Consider the following 10,597-nt stretch of genomic DNA (forward strand, 5'->3'; position numbering starts at 1 on the left):
ACCTCAGATGAGCAGTCAATACTGCAAGATGATTCTATACAGTTCTCCAGTAAAGTAACATTCCCACTCTTCAAGACAGCTCTTTCATGCTTTCTTTTTCCTCAGATCTCCACCACATCCTTCTCCCTACATTCTGTTGGTGTCTTTGCCTCAGACTTCATAGGGGAAAATGATGCAGTAAGATCAGCCCCAGATCCCACACTGTCTCACCCTTTTAAGTACTTTGAGGCAAAAGTCCTCTCATCTGACACAACTGATCTATCTGTAAATCAAAAATGCTAATAAAAACTGGGTGTCATTAAAATAATTTTACCATATACATATTTATTCATTTGCCAGTCTAGTGCAGGACAAAGACTGCAGTTCCAATTCACCTTTTGCATACATTGCATCATCTATGAATTTCAGTTTTGGTTTCTTCGAAGTCCAGTGAGAAATGAAAAATGCTTAGAGATGGTCTGCGATCACCATCCCAGGTTTTTACAAGTTCACTCAATCTATTAGTTTTCTTGCTGATAACAACGGAACAGCAATATTTTTAGCAACTTGTTAAAAGGTCTTTCCAAAGAATTGAGGTAATTTTTCATAACAACTTTTGCATTACTTCTTTATTTATATATTTCATTAAGTTGCATTAATGACAGTAATAAGTACAATAGGCTGCATTAGTCTACTGGGACTGCCATAACAAATACCATGGACTGGTTGGTTTAAACAACAGAAATTTATTTCCCACAGTTCTAGAGGCTGGAAGTCCAAGGTCAAGGTGTTGGTAGGTCTGTTTTTGCTTGAGGCCTCTCTCTTTGGCTTGCAGATCGCCACCTGTGACTGTGTTCACACATGGTCTTTCCTCTCTGTGTGCACGCTCCTGATGTCTTCCTCTTCTTACAAGAACACCAGTCCTATTGGCTTAGGGCCCCACCCTTCTGACCTAATTTAACCTTAATAACCTCCTTAAAGGCCGGCTCTCCATTTACAGTCACACTGAAGGTTAAAGGCTTCGACATGTAAATTGTGAGTCTGGGGCACAATTCAGTCCTTAAATTAGGGATCAGCAGGTTTGGGGATGGATACAATTGCCTCTTTGTGAACAGGAGAGCACACTGGTGAACACAGTAGTTTGAAATTTCAGAGTGTAAAATAGCAGCCATGGGGGTCCTTGCTTTACAATAGAAATGGAGAAGGACAGCTAATCAGTCTCAATTTAGTTGGCAGAAGTGCAGGCTGATTAAGAGACTTTCGATTGTACCTAGTTTATCAGTATTATCAATTTCTTCCTCTCTGTTAAGTAAGTTGCATCTCTATGTAAATATACCTTAAAATAATCCTTTTTTGCAAGATGTTTTCAAAGAATGCTTCTTTGGCCCTGTGTACCTCTATCTACTATTACTATCCTATGTTTCTTCTCTTCTCTCCTCTCTTCCGCTTCCTTCCCATTTTCTCTCTCTCTCTCTCTCTCTCTCTCTCTCTCTCTCTCTCTCTCTCTCTCTCTCTCTCTCTCTCTCTCTCCCTCTCTCCCTGCCTCCCTCCCTCCAAAAGAACTGTCCATACTCTCACTGTCTGCATCTGCCCATCTGCACTTTTCATTCTTTTCTGTCCATTCTTATTGGGTATTTTCCCCACCTCTAACCCCACTATACATAAATGGTCCCTCTCAAGGTCATTGATTATTTGCATCTTGCCAAATTCAGTGGTCAATGTTTCTGTTCTATCTTGAATTTTTTTCAGATGTCTATATAGTCAACTATTTCCCCCTTTGAAAAATGTTTTCATCTCTGGTTCTGTGACATCCATTCTCCTGTTGTCTTTCCCTTACTATCAAACTAGACCTCTACTCTTGGTGTGCCCATGCCTCTGTCCTTAGTCCTCTCATTGTCTTTACTTACATTCTCCCCTTAAGGTAATTTTCATCCCATCCAATGACTTCAGAAACCACTTTTACACTGATAACCCTCCTATAGCCCTGGGCCTGACCTCTTCTCTCATGACCAGACTCACATCTAACTGCCTATCCAACATCTCCACCTACATGCCTAGTAGTCTTCTCCAATGTAAAGAGACCAAAATGGAATGCTTGCTATCCACTCACACCCCCAAAAACAGCAAAACTCTCTTCTTTGCAACCTTCCTGTAATGGGGCTAACACCTAATCAGTTACTCAGGCCAAAGATGTAGAAGTCACCCATGTTTCCTCTTTTCCTCTAACATCCTACATCTAATTCATCAAGAAGTCCTGTCGGTTCTTCTTCAGAATCCGACCACTTCTGACCATCACCATGCTACCACTCTGGTGGTGCCACCTATCTCTCCCCTGGGTCACTTCCATAGCCTTGAAGTCATTTTCCTGACTCCATTCTTGCCACTATACCCCTTATAGTCCATATTCTACACAATAAGCAGAGTTTCTTTCTAAAATGTAAAATTCCATCATGTCACTACTCTACTATAAAACTGAATAAAATCTAAACTTCTCCTCTGGAGTACAATGTGATCTGAGCTCTATTGATTTTGCTTTCCTCATGTTTCTTCATTCTCTTTTTAATTTTTTTTTATTGGGGAATATTGGGGAACAGTGTGTTTCTCGAGGGCCCATCCACTCCAAGTCGTTGTCCTTCAATCTAGTTGTTGTGGGCGCAGCTCAGCTCCAAGTCCAGTTGCCATTTTCAATCTAGTTGCAGGGGGCGCAGCCCACCATCCCATGTGGGAATTGAACCAGCAACCCTGTTATTAAGAACTCGGGCTCTAAGCAACTGAGCCATCCGGCTGCCCACTGGCAGATCATTGTCTTCAATCTAGTTGTGGAGGGCGCAGCTCACTGGCCCATGTGGGAATCGGCAACCCTGTTGTCCAGAGCTCATGCTCTAACCAATCTGGCCTCCCCTCCTCATTCTCTTCATCACCCCCAGTTTTCATCTAAACAGGCTTTCTCTGTCCTTCAAACACACCAAACTAGTTTTCTTCTCAGAGCCTTTCTTTACACATGTTGCTTCTTCTTCTTGGAACATTCTTTCACCAGATCTTTACAGAGTTGCTTTCTATTCACTCAGCTGTGAATTCACATGCCACCTCCTCAAAGAGGCCACCTGAGACTACCCTAAAGCAAGCAGCCACTTTACCTACCACTTTATTTTATTACGTAGCACTTATCCCTACAACATATATCATTTTAATGTTTTTAGTTATATGTTTTATTTTGTCTCCTCACTATAACGTAATCTTGAGTGTGAACCTTCTGTATGTCTTACCACTGTATCCACAGCAGATAGAAAAATGACTTGCAATAGTAGATACACAATAACTATGTCTTTTCTGATTGAATAAATCTAAATGACTACTATGACTAAATGTAAATGACTACTATGACTAATTACATCACATACTTTTTCCTAAGAGCAGGCAAAATCTTAAGCCAAAGGAATTTAATTTTATACAGGGAATTGGATGGAGGAGGAAGGGAAGAGTAGTAGCTGCCAGGCTGGACGAATTGGACCACGTATACTTTCACGGTTTGCTAGCTTCTTGCTCTCACTTTTCTGATTGTAAGAGGTGAGTCCTGGTGAATTGATGAGTTGCACCGTACACGTCAATGCTGTCCTCCATAATCTTCTAGGAAACCTTTCTACTTGCTATCTCCCTGCCACTCCTCAGGATATCTCACTGGAAACTCCTCTCCCATTGAGTCTCAGAACCAGCTATGTTAGTGGTGGCGCCCAATGTAAAGTGAAAATGCAAGGATCCTTGTTTAAAATTATCAAGAATTTCAAGATGGTGACAGCAGAGCGTTAAACCAAGGGTGGGTCCTTTCTAAGCATAGGGCCCTGGGTGAGTGCACAGGTCACACGCTCCTGAAGTCAGTCCTGTAGGTCCTTCTTCTCCAGCCTCTGGTTTCATTTTGTCTCCCAGGCATTCTCTAACTCACCTGACTTCTCCCCTCAATCCTGACGTCTCTCTCCTGATTCCAACCCCAAATGCAACTCTCATCCAGTGTGCAAAAGGAAAAATGTTGGAGTGGAGTGAATAATGGGCAGAGCCAGCTGGGAGCTTTAAAAATCAAGGAATAAGGGAGGGATACAAAGTATGGCAGATAGGAAAACAAAAGCGCTTGCTCACTTTGTGGGGGGAAACAGCCACCCATAGCTTAAAAATCCCTGGGTGTTTACATTTTGATGTTTTGACAATTCTCCCAATTAGTGTTGCTCGCTTGGGTTAGACACATAGTGAAAAATGGTGCTTTGTAGTAGTTAATTAGCTTGACATTTATTGTGGTCACGAATGTCATCTTTTTTTATACTGCCTGTGGGGGGGCGGGGGGGAGGGAATCCATCTTGTAATTCCAGATTCACAGAGCCCATCTTCCTTAATCTGCACATGAACTGAGCTGTACAAATTTCCACTTCTTTTTTTTTTTTTTCCTGTGTCTTTCCACTGGGAGAGATTCATTCTGAAACTGAGTTCATACATGAGGAATGAAGCACAGCTCATTGCCAGCAGGCCTGGAATCTGGCTCTTTTCAGTGCATGCAGGACTTGAGCAAAGCCTAGCTAAAACTAAAGAAATTAAGTAAAATATTGGGGCAGCCAGAGGACACTGTGAGGACTCCGAGACCTGTGTCAGTGTTTCCCTTTCAATGGCGACCTATATTTGTTGGGTCAAATGTAAAGTCCTCTTCACTTCTGGCATTTCATCATATGGCATATGTCACCACGGAGAGGCACTTAGGTCACTGGAGGTAATGTTTTCAAGTCTTTAAAGCGTTCAGTGAATCACATTTTCATATGAAAACCAAGAGACTGCCGCTCCTTTCTTTCTATTTGGGACTTCACAGCAGCCTCTCTCCTTTTCCCCCTAACGTCCCAGGGATTTTTGTTTTTTTTAACATAGTCTGGCTCTGACCTATTTTGGTGATTTGGATCACCATGGAGATGCCTGAACTCCTGATTTAAAATATCATCTGCCCGATTCAAGCCACCCATTTACTTTAACAGGGAAAGTTGGCACTGAGAAGCCAAAACGCTAGAATGTAAATTATCTGAGGTGACATTGAGATGCAACCAGTGCATCTTGGTGCCGTCTGTTCTTCAACAAACCTTAGTTCTAAAGTAGAGGGAACTATTTCATCTTCTCTTTGACAGTGGCCTGTGCCTCTTTTTCCTTTTGTGGCCGGATGGATGGATCCTGAACCTCACTTCACACTTCTGCCTGGCACCTGAGCTCTTCCTCCAGCATCCCGAGTGGGAGGGTTGCTTAACAGCCTACAGATGCCCCAGGAACCTAAGGTGCACTTTGCTGGGTCACTATGGTATTCTCTCGGTCCATTCAGACTCCATTTGTCACAAGGAGGAAGAAGTCTGAATCATGAATCGGCAGGTAAGAGTAAGCCATTCAGATTAGACAGAGCAAAAGGAGTGCATTTCTTCACTTCTTGAGATGTCATAATAGTATCTCACTGAATCCGTAAACAGGAATGGGACCTAATGAGACATGCAGACAAGCACAGCCCCCCCCACATACCCCTTTTGCTCTATTCCCCCTCTATGCCTCTCTCTCTCTCTCTCTCTCTCTGTCTCTCTTTCTCTCTCTCTCTCTCTCTCTCTCTCTCTCTCTCTCTCTCTCTCTCTCGCTCATTTACTCACTTACTCAGTCTATGGAGCAGGTAAGAGGGTGGACTCTGGAGCTAGACTCCCTGGGTGTGAATCCTAGCCATTCTGTGCCTCAATTTCTCTCCTGTAAAATAGTACACCATAATAGTATCTACCTCATGGAGTTGTTTTAAAAATTAAATGAGTTAATACGTGTAAAGTGGTTCGTACAACACTTTGCACTATTAAGTTCCCTTCAAGCTAAGCTTTCTCTGCTGGTTTATTAGGACTCAAGCATAGTGATCTCTGTTCTGATTTTTATAAGCCCCTTTTCAGGTCTAAAGCTCTCTGCTAATTGACTTTGCTATCCTGCATGACAAGTCCTTCTTCCCAGCGAGGTAGGCACTCCTGATGCAGTCATCTGTGGTTAAAGGGGACAGTGCTGGGACCTCGTGAGCAGGACCTAATATTCACTGTATGACAAGTACTGTTCCCAGCACTAATCCTCTTAATTCATAACAACCCCAATGTGGTGACTATGAGTAACTTCACTTGAGGTCAAAGTGAGGGCCAGTAAGATAAAGAAACGAGAAAACGTATAAGAAAATAATGGAGCTAATCACTGGGAGAACCAGAATTTGAGCACAGGACCCATGACCTTAATTAGGCCATCTCAGTCTCGCTCCCAGTTATGAAGCAGGTGCTCGGGAAGGAGGCAAAGACAGAAGAACCTTGAAGGCATACTTCTTTGAAGAAGGCACAGCCTCTGCCCATGTGAATTGACGTTAAATCCTGATGTGATCTGAAACCTCAGGAGGCAGAATTATCTGACTCTACGCCTCCATGGCCTTTGAGCGAGCTGCTGGAATCAGAGAGAGAGTCAATACTGCTGAGTCACACTTATGAAATTTGTATATTGTTAAGCCTTTAAATACAATCATCTATTCATCTATGCATGTATTTATATGAAAATACACTTCTATAAATGGATGTATATAATCCTAAACATATATAGATGCCTTATGCTGTGAGTTGTGTGGGTGTGTATAACACTGTGGGGATTCTTAAATCCAAATATCACACAAGGTTAAATTTAAAAGTTCTGAGTTCTTGACTCATTTAAGTTCCAGTAAAGATAAAAACTAAAATAACCCTCTAAGCCATAGGGTTACAGTCTCAGATTTTCAGAATCATCTATTGGCCCTGATAAGAATAGAAAGAGAGATCTTTGACTTTTCATAAAGTGACTATTTCTCTTTTCCTCTCTGGATCTCTAGCCGTCTTTATTTTTTTCTGCCTCCAAAAAAAGAAATCTTATTATAATTCCCTTACCTAACATTTCTCACCCCCACTGGCATCAAACAAACCTACCACTTCTGAAATGCTTCTTTCTTGCAGACACAAACCTTCTCTGTACAGTAAGAATCAAATACTGAAAAATCACCTGTAGCTTGTCTGGTTCCCATTGGTTAACTCAGACCCCTGCAAATGTGATCCAGCCATCTCAAACCATCCCAAGAATTTAACGACTGAGAAGAATCCATGTTCAGTAAAGTGTTTTAAACTCCTTCTGATTCTTTAAGGAAAATTACTACGTATACCCCAAGCAGGTTCAGATGGATTTGTTCCAAAAATATTAAACTGCCACCCATGTTCAAACTGAATTTGGTGAGGAAGGAGGACATAAGATAAGCAAAATTTTTGTCTGCCCTTAAGAGTCTTAATATTAGGAAGAGAAAATAAGGTCTATACACAAACTACACCAAGGGAGAAAGTAAGATAAAGCCAATCATTCTGTATACTTTCCTTGTCATGGCACACGTTTAATGGCTCAACGAAAAAATTCAAAGTAGCACTAAAATAGGTAAGCAGTAATGGCGATAACAGACTGCAGGAAAAAATGTCTGCGGGTGTATGGAAACACGTTACAGGACTAGCATGACCTTGTCAGCACTTCAGTGCTTGCCGACTGACCACAGCTCTCTACTGCCTGGACCTTGTCGTTTTAGATACTCAGAGGCCAAGTCCTCAGACATTCCAGTGAAGAGGCAATCTTTCTTTCATCTGTTGACTTTGTTCTGCCCTCATTGACTTTGTTCTACCATCTTACTTCTTACATCGAATTGTGCCAGAGCCTACACCCTATCACTGGAAGCACTTAGTTCAACATGCACTATGACATCATACAGCGTCAGTGGTAAGGAATCATACCATGTGCGTCTGCAGCAGCCTGGGCTCTTCTGGTGGCAGTGGCTAGAGTAACCAACTATCCCAGTTTGCCCAAGACAGAGGGGTTTCCTGGGATGCAGGACTTTCAAGGCCAAAATGGGAAAATCCCTCACAGCAGGAAACTGAATTTAAACTGGCTTCGTTTAGAAGAAAAGCATTAGCTTGTGTAGCAGGGAAGACAAGTAGCCTCTGGCATGACTGAAGCTGGGGGCTCCAAGATCACTATAATACAGTCTCTTTCCCTCTCTTGGTTCTGTTCCTTCTCTCCTCTCACCCTGCACTGGTTTTCATCTCAAACCTCACATGGTAACATATCAGCTCCAGGTGTAAATCCTCCCAGATTCAAATATAGCAAAGGAAAAAAAAGAAAAAAGAATGCTTCTCTCTTCTATTCCTAACAATTTGGACAAGGGTCTGGATTTTATTGGCCCAAGCTGGGTCATGCACATATACCTGAAGCACACCCTGAGCCAGAGGGAAAGAAGTGTGGGTGAGCTCAGGCCTAGGCCACATGCCCACATGCATCCAGGATTGGGGTCCAGCTCACCCAAACCCCTGGGATTGAAAAGGAAGACACAGGAGGTTCTCCAAAGGAACCCCAAAAGTAGAAAAATAAATAGATTCTGGGAAGTGAAAAAAAAAATTACAAGACAAACAAATGAGAAACAAAAACTCACAGACACAGACAATAGTTTAGTGGTTACCAGAGGGTAAGGGGGGGTGGGGGGAGGAAGCTGAGGGTAAGGGGGAGCAAATATATGGTGATGGAAGGAGAACTGACTCTGGGTGGTGAACACACAATGGGATTTATAGACGATGTAATACAGAATTGTACACCTGAAATTATGTAATTTTACTAAGAATATCACCCCAATAAATTTTTAAAAATTAATAATCTATGCAACAAAATTTGGTGCAATCCCTGAAGCACCAGTATGTGGAAGAGATTAGTTGAGAGCTAGAGAGACTGTTTGGGAGAGACAGCTGAATTAAGGGAGGCGTTAAGGGTGGATACATATCAATAATTCACCCACATTGACTTTAGGGTAGCTTTTCAGAGACCTTCCATTGTTTTTACTCTGCTTCCCAGTGAAATTTCTGAATTCTGTTATTGCTTGTTGTCGTTGTACGCAATGGCAGTGGAGCTGAGCCATCGACCCTGAGAAGGCAGAAGCTACATGGATGTCAGCAGAGGTTTGGACTCGGTTAGTTCTGGGCCCACAGCTACATTGGAGTTTGTTCAAATTGTCTCATCTGTTTTTGACTGAAGTTTCAAGAATAGACACTTGGCTTTGTCATAAAGTCATAAAACTCATTTCATTCTGGTCTTAAAGGAAGCCAACTGAGGCCAGAAATTTAGGAACATTTAATAAGAATAAAGTCTTGATTAAAAATAAGAGAAATTATTTCAAATCATACTCTCTAGCTGATTTCATGGGTTCTCTTGGGGGGCTAATCACTCAGTTTTACGAAAAAATAAAAGCAAAAACAGGTGTCAAGATTAAACCTTATCAAAATCACAGATAGGGAAGAATAATGAAATAATCTCTTAAAATGCCTTTGTCCCCCCCGGGAATGAAACAACAGCCAAGTCTCAGAGTTCCACAGGTGGCCCATTCATCTTAAGGTTTCTGGGGGAATAAATAGCATTTCATATCTCTAGCATGCTTTTTGCTTTTATAAATACAATGTTCTTATTCAGCTCTCTCAGCAAACCTGTGAGGCTGGGAGATAATCTGTCCCATGTTGCTGGTGTGCCAAGTGATTAAATAACTTGCCCAGGGTTACACAACTAGTTCATGGCCTTCGGCCCACCCACCATGGGTTTGCTTTTGTCTGTTGTAACCACCATATACCATCCCCCATAAGCTGGGTAGGTCGGCAGTTCTGCTTCTCCAGAACTGGGCCCACATAGGGAGGAATTTGTTCATTCCTTGATTGATTTAATGCCTGCTCTGTTCTGAGGACTCCGCTGGGTGACAGAGATGCAGAGATAAATAAGGCACAGTCCTGTCTACAGTGAGCTCTCCATCTAAAGTAGCTTACTTTATGTGTTACCAGAAAAAGTGAAATATGAATGGCTTTTGGACTATGCATCGTTTTGTGTTTGCTCGTTTGTTTTTGCCTTGTATACTTCCACTGTAATTATTATACATTTAGACAGCACACATAATAATTGTAGCTACTTCCTATGTTCCCACAACTGTGCTAGGCACAAATTTAATTCAGCTTTCAAACCAGAAGTACAGAGCAAATATAGCTTACTCGGTTTGTCTATAACTTACCTGGTCTTACTTTCAAGGCCCAGTGCTTTGGTTAAGGAATAAAATATAACAACTTGTGTTCCAGTTTTCTTTAGAGCTTAATAATAATAATTTAAACAGTCCTTTAGGTAGTGTTCAGGCAACACCTCGGAAGCCAGCCAAGCCTATCTGAATAACCTTATTATGTGTGACATAGGTTCAATATACCTTGTTTTTGTGTGTGTTTTTCTGAAACAAATTCTGATACTTCCTTCCCCACACCCACCCCCACTTTCCAGAACTTCCCAAGATAGACACCCCACTCAACAGCAGAGGAGGCCTTGCAGTCTGAAAGGCTGAAAGGAAAGACTCATCATTTAAAACATATAGTTTCCATAGAAACTATATACATTGTATATACACATTGTATATACACATTGTATATATACATTGTATATATACATTGTATATACACATTGTATATACACATATATACATTGTATATACAGAAACTATATACATGTATAATATACATTATCTCCCAAA

Source organism: Rhinolophus hipposideros, assembly GCF_964194185.1.
Source record: "Rhinolophus hipposideros genome assembly, chromosome: 23".
Classification (NCBI taxonomy): Eukaryota; Metazoa; Chordata; class Mammalia; order Chiroptera; family Rhinolophidae; genus Rhinolophus; species Rhinolophus hipposideros.